This window comes from Schistocerca cancellata, chromosome 2, assembly GCF_023864275.1.
Source record: "Schistocerca cancellata isolate TAMUIC-IGC-003103 chromosome 2, iqSchCanc2.1, whole genome shotgun sequence".
Classification (NCBI taxonomy): domain Eukaryota; kingdom Metazoa; phylum Arthropoda; class Insecta; order Orthoptera; family Acrididae; genus Schistocerca; species Schistocerca cancellata.
Genome location: NC_064627.1, coordinates 267,946,796 through 267,959,250, shown reverse-complemented (window position 1 = coordinate 267,959,250; position 12,455 = coordinate 267,946,796). Strand labels below are relative to the sequence as shown.

General features: G+C 43.9%; 1 protein-coding gene and 1 pseudogene across 4 annotated transcripts in view; one reads left to right on the top strand and one right to left on the bottom strand.

Moving 5' to 3' along the window:
- LOC126161609 (microsomal triacylglycerol transfer protein) overlaps window positions 1-12,455 on the top strand; it is a 209,470-nt gene that overhangs the window by 79,618 nt on the left and 117,397 nt on the right. The window lies entirely within an intron of this gene.
- On the bottom strand, window positions 9,876-9,993 carry LOC126164218 (5S ribosomal RNA; annotated as a pseudogene).

The following is a 12,455-nucleotide window of genomic DNA, read 5'->3' as shown; positions in this document are numbered from 1 at the left end:
ATTAACTGTACCGCATATTTTGAAATATGCGTGTTTCTAAGTAACGTGTGGCATAACCAGATGAAGAGGAAATTTGGTCATACCCAAAGAATAAAGAAATTATACTCTTTGATTAAACCCAAACCGAACGAGGTCTGTCATTTTCAACTTCCTTATCTTTCATGCTGGAAGCATTTGCAGCTCATTACTGCGTCTGTGCTAGTTCTACCTTGTACAGTCTATGGATTGATGAAAAGAAGAGGTTTAATATAGAAGCCATTAAGGAATTGGTTACAGCTAAGATTCATTTTCAGGATACTTCATGTGTTGATTTTTATAAAATTCCGTTTGAAAATATCAAACTCACACACATTTTTGGACAAAATATAACGACAAAGATTTTTCAAACACTACCACGGCGAAACTTCTAGCACAGTTTAGGTCTAAAAATAAGTAACTCATGTTATAATCATTTTCTAACCCAGCTAAAAGCATCGTTACATTAAAGCGATATACTGTGTACTTGCATGTTACAATAATAAAGCGATAAAATATTTACTCTATTAATAATGCAAGGTGTTTTGATAGTTTTTTAGTGCGAATTTTAAGAAAATGTTACGATGATCTATGTAGTTGTAGCATAAACCAAGGAGTTTAACAAAAATCTACAGTATAGTTATGGTATTAACAAAAGTTCCCACAGAATGTCTATTCATTTCAACTTCTAATTTAGGTCCCACATTCTGATTTTGCAAATCTGGTCACCCTAAGGTAAGTCGAAGCGGGGACCAATTTTATTACTGCTCACTGCTCGGAATGCAATTATGCACTGTAATTGTTATAGATTATTAAAGCTTACAACGAAATAATAGTAACACCAAATGATTATATAACAAACAGAACATAAAACATAGGTATATTCATAATTACTGTATAATTATAACACACTTTTAATCTTAAAAGTCAGTAAACGGGACACAACATTTGCTTAGGTAACTACACATAGATTTTAACACTCAGTTGTTTATGTCCCCATGCCTCTGTGATGAATGACTTTGATTCAGCAGATGTTTCCCTCCCTTTAAGTTTAAGAAGAAGTCATAGAATTCCGAACAACTTATTCCAAATTAACTCTCACCATTAGTATTGCTTTCAAATTCTCTACTTTCATTTGAGTTTTCTCAGACATCGACACCTTATTCCTCAAAGAAAAGACACGCTCGACTACTGCATTTGTACCAGGAATACATAACTCAATTTGCACAATCTTAGACATATTTTCATAAGATATATGTTTGGATGTGAAGTTCTGGAATACTGGTATCCAACTCGTATCAGTGAAAGTTCTTTCTTTATTCCATTTCTCTATTTTCTGAGGTGTGACAAACTGCTGCACATTAAGACACTCTTGGAACAAGTCATTATCATTAATTTTGCAGTTTGGTAACATATCTGCAAGAAACTCGTAGAATTTTTGTACCTCATCCAGTGTAGGAACATAAGTTAAAAAGAACTGATTTGTAGTCTGGAGAGACATTAAAATGATCCGTCATCTGCGTACTGCATTGTGCACTCCTATCATAAAATTCGCACACGGTTTCAGCGAAAATAATAATATTTATTTAGATTCAAGTCTGCTGAAAACACTTCTTATAATTTGTGGCATGAATCTGGTTTTCCGTTTTTCTATCATATTCGTTCTTAAATAACGAAGTGCTGCTCCAACCTCTGCAAATATCACATCCTGTTCGACCTTCAATACGACTACGTGAAAATTTGATGCCTGTCTGTGTAAAAACACAACATGGATTGTTAAATTTGGGGTACGATATTGAAATAACGTATAGTTACTTTTACAGTGCTAGAAATGTAAAAAAAAAGTTACGTGTTGAAACCTCGACTGACCCAGAATTTGATATGATTTCTAAAAACCGGAAAATTTAGGAGTCCTGGCAGAATCAGATAGGGATAAAGGGAGTGGATTCAAAAAATCTAAACTGTCCCGGTTAAATCGGGTCGTCTGGTCAATTTATACAAGGACGTTTTAAATGTCTTCTCAAGAACTATACATTCTCAACTGAATCACGCAAAATATCTGTAATAATGAATGCAAGCATTTCAGGAAGGACACAACGTTGCTCTAATGTATAGGGAGGAACTGTACTCCCACTGTTGTCTACTTAAAGTGATGTCGATCTGCAGCTGCTAAGCATGCTGGCCAAAAACTCTACGTTTCTTGCCCACCTACAACACGACGACGAGGAAGAAAATATCTTTCCATTCTGCGACCACTTCAGTCTAGTACATTGAAAGTACAAAGTTTCTGAAATGAAAAAAAAAGAACTCTTTCAAAACTTGTGCAAAATTCGGTGACAGTTAAGCTATATCACTTAAGAACTCGACTATGATCCAAACGTTGACAAATCTAGCTATATAATTGACCGATGTATTTTTACTTATTCTTTACACATTCATTCCAGTTTTATGTAAAACAATAAATACCCTTAAGATTCTTCATCTGGCATCTGCTTTTCTTACAGTTTGTTTCACGTAGTCACTCGACTTTAGATCGCTTCGGATGGCTGGTTGGTTCATACGTTGGTGCCGTTTCTGTTTTGCATGTTGGTATTCCGCTTGCTATGGGTTTATTTAGCGATTTTCATTTTTTACTTGCAGTTCACTGTCACTATTTGAGTTTACATTTTGTCATTTGGAGATAGTGATTGGAGCTGTGGGCACTAGAAGATGGAGTGCCAAGAGGAGAAATCGGAACATATCCAACGTATTCTTCTGTTTGAGTTCAATAGAGGGGCGACAGCAGCGGATGCAGCCAGAAACATTTGCACTTTGTATGGGGATAACGCCATTGGACAGCAGACGGCAAGGAAATGGTTTTCTCGTTTTAAGGAGGACCGTTTTGATATTAGTGATTCTCAAGATTCAGGAAGACTTTCGGCGTCTGATGAAGATCGTTTAAACGCATCAATCCACAATGATCCATGTCAGTGTACTCGAGAAATGGCAAATGAGATGGACTGTGATCATTTCAGCATCGTGCCACATTGCATTGGAATGCAGAAGGTTTAAAAATCGGGCGTATGTATACTGCATGCTCTAAGCCAAAATCACAAAAATCAGTGGATGACCACATGTGCATCTCTGGTTTCTCGTCATCAATTCGCTCGTGAACAACACCGACCATTCCTATCCAGTATCGTTAGTGGTGATGCGAAATGGGGTCTTTATGCTAAAATAAGGAAAAGAAAGGAATGGCTGAGCCCAAACAAAGCAGCAACTCCCCTGCACATATCCACAACAGAAAAGTTTTGAATTTGTTGGAATAGCGACGGTGTGGTGCACTACGACTTGATTCCCCGAGGTGTAGCCATTTCTGCTGACATTCAGTTTCAACAACTGAGACGTCTTGCAGACGCAATTCAAGAACGACCAGGAAGACTGGATGAAGTGATGTTACTCCACCACTAAAACGCCCACTCACATTCTTCTAGACCGAAAAAAAAGGCTGTACAGGAGTTGAGTTGGGAAGTTATTCCGCACCTACTTCATTCACCTGATCTTACTCCCTCGGATTTTCAGCGTTTCCGCTCTCTAACGTCAACATTCGAGGAATTATTTTTCCGGATGAAAATGCGCTCCGAACGTGCCTCGACGAGATCTTCGCCTCAGTGCTACGTAATATCTACATTCGCGAAATGCAAAACTTATCCCAGCGTTACCAGACTTGTAAATAGTGGAGGAGAATATGTTATTGATGACTGAAGTCTATGTTATGTGAAATCTGTTGTACCTACCTGCTGTATTTTATTTTATGGAAAAACGCTGCGAACTTACACGCCAACCCAATATTTTATAGTAGTTATTGTTTCCAGTGATGTATCGCCAGTAGTGTAATCATACAATATTGGATTTCATCGTCCAGTTATGCGAATTGCTTAAAATTTACGTTAAGGGCCAACTGCCAGTCGCCCCACTAATCATAGATCTTCTGCAGGTTTTGCTGCAATTCGCTGCAGTCTTCTGGCTTTGCTAGCTTCTTACAGACAACAGCACGGAGCTTCTGACATTTACCACTACATCATTTACATATATTGTGTAACAGTAATAGTACTATCACGTTTCATTTGGGTACCCCTGAAATACCGTTACATCTGTGGATTTAAGAGCGACGTGATAAGTTCTACACTGTCCAGTGACATTAATGTGAGCACGTATCGAAAGACTTAATAACCACATTTTGCAGCGCACAGCGCTGCGAGACGTACAGGAAGACAGCTAAGGAGGTTCTGCAAGCTGCCGACAGGGATGTAGAGCCATGCGGAGTCCAGTACCATGGCAACCAGCGCTAGTTCTCGGTTTAGGATCCACGGCGCGAACAGTCCGATCGACGTTGCCCCACATATTCTGGATTGGTTTTAAAATATGGGGGGTCTAGTGGTTAGGGGAATACGGTAAACTCATTCTGGTGCTCTTCGAACGACACACGTACAGTAGGAGCGGGGCGATACGTTGCACTGTCCTGCTGGTAAATGCCATCGTTCCGAGGAAAAACAAACTGCACGTAGGGGTTGTCATGGTCCCCGAGGATAGATACACGCCTGCGGTGATTCATTGTACTTCCCCGAATGATGAGATCACCCAGGAAATGCCACGACCACAGAGCTCCATCCGCTGGCCTGGACCCTTCCGACGAATGTAGCAGGCCGGCCGAAGTGGCCGAGTGGTTCTAGGCGCTGCAATCTGGAACCGCGCGACCGCTACGGTCGCAGGTTCGAATCCAGCCTCGGGCATGGATGTGTGTGATGTCCTTAGGTTCGTTAGGTTTAAGTAGTTCTAAGTTCTAGGGGACTGATGACCTCAGAAGTTAAGTACCATAGTGCTCAGAGCCCTTTGAACCATTTGAATGTAGCAGAGTGTTTGTTTTCAGAGGTTTCACGCCGTGCCTCGGGCATGGATGTGTGTGATGTCCTTAGTTTAGTTAGGTGTAAGTAGTTCTAGGGGACTGATGACCTCAGATGTTAAGTCCCATAGTGCTCAGAGCCATTTGAACCATTTGACCCGTGGTGTACCACAGTTGCATCGGCGGCGGTTTTGGATACCGCCATTTTGCCATCCACGGTATAATTTAACCACGACGGCACGCGAACAGCTTACAAACGTAGCCGTTCCAGAAATGTTTCCACCCTTGGCCCAAAAGAGAATGATCGTGCTCTTTTAGACGTGAGATAAATCGCTCCGTTTCCATATTACGACTGCGATTGCACTGCAGTCCGCGTCCCTCGACACGCTTTGTATACCATCCACTGCTAGTGCAGGCACCTGACGTCTGTGAGTGGTTATTCCTCGTTGACATCGAACATAGACGGTGGTCGTATCAATCTGACTGGATTGTGTATCTGCAAGAAAATCCTGCATCCAGTCTCAAATCTGGTCCGGTACTCGGTAAACTGGTATATTGTTCGCTAAATGACAGTGCGAAACTGTATCAAATGCTTTCCTGAAGTCAAGAAACACCAGGGCTCTGATGTCTACAACGCTCTGGATCTCATGGACGAACAGAGCGAATCCATGTTGATTTTTGTAGAAAATATTTTCGTTTACCAAACCCATTACAATACGTGAGCATAAAACATATTCTATAGTTCTAAAACAGATTGACGTAAGCAACACATACCTATAACACTATGTGATCAAAATTATCCGTACACACCCAAAAACATACGTTTGTCATATTTAGGTGCATTGTGCTGCCACCTACTACCAGGTACTCCACATTAGCGAGCTCAGTAGTCGTTAGACATCGTGAGAGAGCAGAATGGGGCGCTCCGCGAAACTCACGGACTTCGAAGCGATTGGTGTCACTTGTGTCATACATCTATACGCGAGATTTCCACACTCCTAAACATCCCTAGCTCCACTGTTTCCGATGTGATAGTGAAGTGGAAACGTGAAGGGAGACGTACAGCACAAAAGCGTACAGGCCGACCACTTCCGTTGACTGGTAGAGACCGCCGACAGTTGAAGAGGGACGTAATGTGTAATCGGCAGACATCTATCCAGACCATCACGCATGAATTCCAAATTGCGTCAGGATCCACTGCAAGTACTATGACAGTAAGGCGGGAGGTGAGAAAATTTGGATTTCATGGTCGAGCGGCTGCTCGTAAGCCACACATCACGTCGGTAAATGACAAACGACGCCTCGCTTGGTGTAAGGAGCGTAAACATTGGAACAGTGGTAAAACGTTGTGTGGAGTCACGAATCACGGTACACAACGTGGCGATCCGATGGCAGGATGTGGGTATGGCGAATCCCCGGTGAACGTCATCTGCCAGCGTGTGTAGTGCCAACAGTAAAATTCGGAGGGGGTGGTGTTATGGTGTGGTCGTGGTTTTCACGGAGGGGGCTTGGACCCCTTGTTTTGCGTGGCATTATCACAGCACAGGCCTACATTGATGTTTTAAGCACTTCTTGCTTCCCACTGTTGAAGAGCAATTCGGGGATGGCGACTGCATCTTTCAGCACGATCGAGCACCTGTTCATAATGCACGGCCTGTGACGGAGTTGCTACGCGACAATAACATCCCAGTTATGGACTGGCCTGCACAGTCCTGACCTGAATCCTACAAAGCACCTTTGGGCTGTTTTGGAACGCCGACTTCGTGCCAGGCCTCACCGACCGACATCGATACCTCTCCTCAGTGCAGCACTCCGTAAAGAATGGGCTGCCATTCCTCAGGAAACCTTCCAGCACCTGATTGAACGTATGCCTGCGAGAGTGGAAGTTGTCATCAAGGCTAAGGGTGGGCCAACACCATATTGAATTTCAGCGATGGAGGGCGCCACCAGCTTGTAAGTCATTTTCAGCCAGATGTCCGGATACTTTTGACCACATAGTGTATATGCATCCGTCTATGAGCTTTCTTGAAAATGGGAATGACAAGCGCATTTTTCAGTCGCTAGGTACCTTCAGTTACCCTCACGAATGCTCAAAGTAATTTTCGCTCGAGACATTCTAAATAATCTCACATATATCCCTGCCTCTCGTACCATTATATTAAATATCGACTTTTCTGCACTTTTGGGTAACACTTGTGTCTCTGTTTTGACAGTAGAGAAACGTGTAGAATCCGGGAAAAAATATCGTAATTGATTGTCGATTTCCTGAAGGAATTTGTTTGGTAAAGGAGGCACTTAGACAACGTCTTTCATAAAATCCCACGAAAATATGAATGGGTGTCCAAGTCCGAAGGCGCAGGTGACCAAGAGCAGAAAACAGCGTCACCATGTCCAGTACAACCGATCCAACGGTTTGGAAGAAGTTGATGTAAGAACGTGCGAATCTGCATGTAATGTTGAGATGCTGCATCTTGCTGAAAGATGTAATCAGTGGAATCGACATTAAGCTGTGGCATTAGCCATTGTTCAAGCATGCTGAACATGTTGAATATTGAAACACATCAATGAAGAAAAACGGACCGTACAACATTTGTGCTGACATCCCACAGAAAAAAATAAGTTTCTGTCAGTTACACACGAAGGCTTTTCTGCACGCCACATTCAACTGTCGTGCTGGTGAAACTCGTCATTTATGTGGAAGATTGCCTCATCGAAAAGAGATGTGCAGCAAATATTTCTCTATCCATCGCTTTGCAATATGCACAGGCATTTACATAACTAGCATTTTTAAGCCAAGTGCAGGGGTCAGTGATACAGCCTTTGATTTAGGCTCTTTTGGTAAGGATCTTGTATAAGAAAATAGGTAAATTGTTATAATAACAGTAGAGGGTGTAAGTAACGGTTTTGGCCGTAACCTTAATTATACACTCCTGGAAATGGAAAAAAGAACACATTGACACCGGTGTGTCAGACCCACCATACTTGCTCCGGACACTGCGAGAGGGCTGTACAAGCAATGATCACACGCACGGCACAGCGGACACACCAGGAACCGCGGTGTTGGCCGTCGAATGGCGCTAGCTGCGCAGCATTTGTGCACCGCCGCCGTCAGTGTCAGCCAGTTTGCCGTGGCATATGGAGCTCCATCACAGTCTTTAACACTGGTAGCATGCCGCGACAGCGTGGACGTGAACCGTATGTGCAGTTGACGGACTTTGAGCGAGGGCGTATAGTGGGCATGCGGGAGGCCGGGTGGACGTACCGCCGAATTGCTCAACACGTGGGGCGTGAGGTCTCCACAGTACATCGATGTTGTCGCCAGTGGTCGGCGGAAGATGCACGTGCCCGTCGACCTGGGACCGGACCGCAGCGACGCACGGATGCACGCCAAGACCGTAGGATCCTACGCAGTGCCGTAGGGGACCGCACCGCCACTTCCCAGCAAATTAGGGACACTGTTGCTCCTGGGGTATCGGCGAGGACCATTCGCAACCGTCTCCATGAAGCTGGGCTACGGTCCCGCACACCGTTAGGCCGTCTTCCGCTCACGCCCCAACATCGTGCAGCCCGCCTCCAGTGGTGTCGCGACAGGCGTGAATGGAGGGACGAATGGAGACGTGTCGTCTTCAGCGATGAGAGTCGCTTCTGCCTTGGTGCCAATGATGGTCGTATGCGTGTTTGGCGCCGTGCAGGTGAGCGCCACAATCAGGATTGCATACGACCGAGGCACACAGGGCCAACACCCGGCATCATGGTGTGGGGAGCGATCTCCTACACTGGCCGTACACCACTGGTGATCGTCGAGGGGACACTGAATAGTGCACGGTACATCCAAACCGTCATCGAACCCATCGTTCTACCATTCCTAGACCGGCAAGGGAACTTGCTGTTCCAACAGGACAATGCACGTCCGCATGTATCCCGTGCCACCCAACGTGCTCTAGAAGGTGTAAGTCAACTACCCTGGCCAGCAAGATCTCCGGATCTGTCCCCCATTGAGCATGTTTGGGACTGGATGAAACGTCGCCTCACGCGGTCTGCACGTCCAGCACGAACGCTGGTCCAACTGAGGCGCCAGGTGGAAATGGCATGGCAAGCCGTTCCACAGGACTACATCCAGCATCTCTACGATCGTCTCCATGGGAGAATAGCAGCCTGCATTGCTGCGAAAGGTGGATATACACTGTACTAGTGCCGACATTGTGCATGGTCTGTTGCCTGCGTCTATGTGCCTGTGGTTCTGTCAGTGTGATCATGTGATGTATCTGACCCCAGGAATGTGTCAATAAAGTTTCCCCTTCCTGGGACAATGAATTCACGGTGTTCTTATTTCAATTTCCAGGAGTGTATAATTGAAGATGACATCAGACACATAGCTGAGAATGCTACTCACACTAATGTATAGATTATGTCACTCTTTGAGGTTGGGTAATCGCTCAGGGGAGATGGACGTCCACATATGGATGCGACTGATGCATCGCGTCTCTCTCGGTCGCATCATACATAGCAAGGTCTGCACCTGAAAACTTCTGATAAGAGGCTACCTACACAGCTAGCTGCCAGAAGTATCCAATCGACCAAAGCAGTATCCATCCAATGCCAGTGATTTCTAACCTGTGCAGTAGGCTATTTTAGGGGCAATTCACCCGCAAGACAGAGAATGAATATACCTGCAGCTGAAAAAACTACTAGTAAAACAAAATACTGATACTTGGGCACATCTAAGGATGAAACAAAATGCATTTAATGTCTACCACCTAAACATCAAACTCCGTCCGAACAGGCCTTGGATGGCCCAACGGTACCGACCGGCCGCCGTGTCACCCTCAGCCCACCGGCGTCACTGGATGCGGATATGGAGGGGCATGTGGTCAGCACACCGCTCTCCCGGCCGTATGTCAGTTTACTAGACCGGAGCCGCTACTTTTCAATCAAGTAGATCCTCAGTTTGCCTCACAAGGGCTGAGTGCACCCCGCTTGCCAACAGCGCTCGGCAGACCGGATGGTCACCCATCCAAGTGCTAGCCCAGCCCGACAGCGCTTAACTTCGGTGATCTGACGGGAACCGGTGTTACCACTACAGCAAGGCCGTTGGCCACCTAAACATCAGAAGCCTTATAAATAAAAAAGATGAAATTTTCATATCTACTTAGTAAATTGAGAATGCAGGAGAAATTTCAGTAGTTTGTGCACATCAGAACATTACATGGGAATCACAGAAATTGTTCCAGATTCATTTGGATAGATACAAGCTAAATATTACTGTAGAACCAGTATAAAGAAAAGGGGAGTAGTTATATACGCAAAAGGTGAAGTCCCAAACCCTCCATGTTAGCAAATATTATGTTGAATAGCTGCTTGAATGCTGTCGCAAGAAGTGGAACAGAAAACATACAAGCGTGTAGTATTGTCAGTTCACCATCGGCAGGAAGTATCTTAAGCTTCGTAAAGCAACCAGAATCAGTTTTAATAAGGTTATGCAGACTTAATTGGAAAATCATTGTTTGTGAAGACTTTAATGTTTGTTTTCTATCAGATAGCTCTGACCGACGGCTTTTCAGATGTTGATATCTAGCTTTGGATTATTTTTCACAGAAAAAAATCTCAACGCAGATTGAAGGATAGAGTGCAACAGCTACTAATAATTTGTTTTTGGATCCAATACACCGATTTAGCTGTAACAGACATCACAGACGATTGTGTATCGTTTTTTAAGATAGGCCCCCTATGACGAAGTGGTCGGAAGTTGCTTGTTGTGAAACTCAAACGGATTACAAACACTTGCCTGAAATCACACCCATCGCTCACTCAAGATTTTGTACCACCTTAAACGTCAACTTCCGCTAGCTGATTACATCTCAGAATAGTAGGTCTGCTGGTATAACTTAACGCGCAGTGCTGTAGCTTTCGTGACGGGGAGGTTGCGAGACTCGAATCGAATCTGCGCAGCCGATTAATGATCGTTGTTGGTTTGGCATACCGGCCAGCCTGAGTTCGATTTTAGGAGGTTTTCCACGTTTAGATAAATCCTGGGATTGTTCCCAATCCCTGCATCAGAAAATGCGATACACAAACAGGACAAAATGTACGCGATTCGCAGACAGAGAGCGCACACAACTTCCCACCCTCAGAGTATTTGGTGACTAGGGCGAAACGAAGGCCGAGCAGCCACTCCGTTAAAACAAAATAAAATAAAAAAGTCAAATAATGAAAAACAGCTGACCCTGTACCGCGGGATGGACGCTAGAAGGGAGATTACACTTCAGAATATTAAGTTAAGATTATTTTCTGTCTTCAAAATTTTCGCCCTAAAGACATGGCACACGTGTATAATCAATGTGAATGATTTCGACCGAGTGTGTATTTCCTAAATCGCTTAAGACAAATGCCACAGCCTGCCGGGATGACCGAGTGGTTCTAGGCGCTTCAGTCCAGAACCGAGCGACTGCTACGGTCGCAGGTTCGAATCCTTCCTCGGGCATGGATGCGTCTGATGTCCTTAGGTTAGTTAAGTTTAAGTAGTTCTAAGTTCTAGGGGACTGATGACCACAGATGTTAAGTCCCATAGTGCTCAGAGCCATTTTTTTGAACAAATGCCACAAAGGTTCCTTTCGAAACACATGAACCGTTTCCTTCCGAAATCCTGTATTTGAGGCAGAGGATCCAGTATTAGAACCAGAATTTACACGAGCTTTGGAAGACTTAAGATCAAATAAGGCGGAAGGGATAGATAACAGGCGATCAGAATTTCTAAAATCGTTTGGGGAAGTGGCAACAAAACGACTATTCACGTTGGTATGTAAAAGGTATGACTCTTGCTATATACCATCTGACTTTCGGAAAAACATCATCAACACAATTCCGAAGATTGCAAGAGCTGGCAACTGTGAGAATTATCGCAAATGAGCTTAACAACTCATGCAGCCAAGTTGCTTACAAGAATAACATACAGATGAAGGAAAAGAAAAATGATGACGTGTTATTTGGCGATCAGTTTGGCTTTAGGAAAGCTAAAGACACTAGAGGCATTTCTGACGTTGCGGCTAATAATGGAAGCTACGCTAAAGAAAAATCAAGACACGTTCACAGGATTTGTCGAGCTGTGAAAAACATTCTACGGTGTCAAATCGTGCAAGGTGTTCGAAATTCTGACAAAAATAGGGGTAAGCTATACAGTATACAATATGTACAAGAGCCAAGAGGCAGCAATAAGAGTGGAAGAGGAAGAACGAAGTACTCGGATTAAAAAGGGTGTAAGACAGGGTTGTAGTCTTTCGCTCCTATTGTTCAGTCTACTCATCGAAGAAGCAATGAAATAAATAAAAGAAAGATTCAAGCGGAATTAAAATCCACGGTGAAAGGACGTCAGTTATAAAATTCGCTGATGACACTACTATCCTCAGTGAAAATAAAGAAGAATTTTAGGATCTGCTGAAAGGAATGAATAGTCTAATGATGGACTGAGAATAAATCGAAGGAAACCAAAAGTAATGAGAAGAAGAAGCAGAAATTAGAACAGCAAGAAACTTTACATCACGATTAGTGATCGCGAAATAAA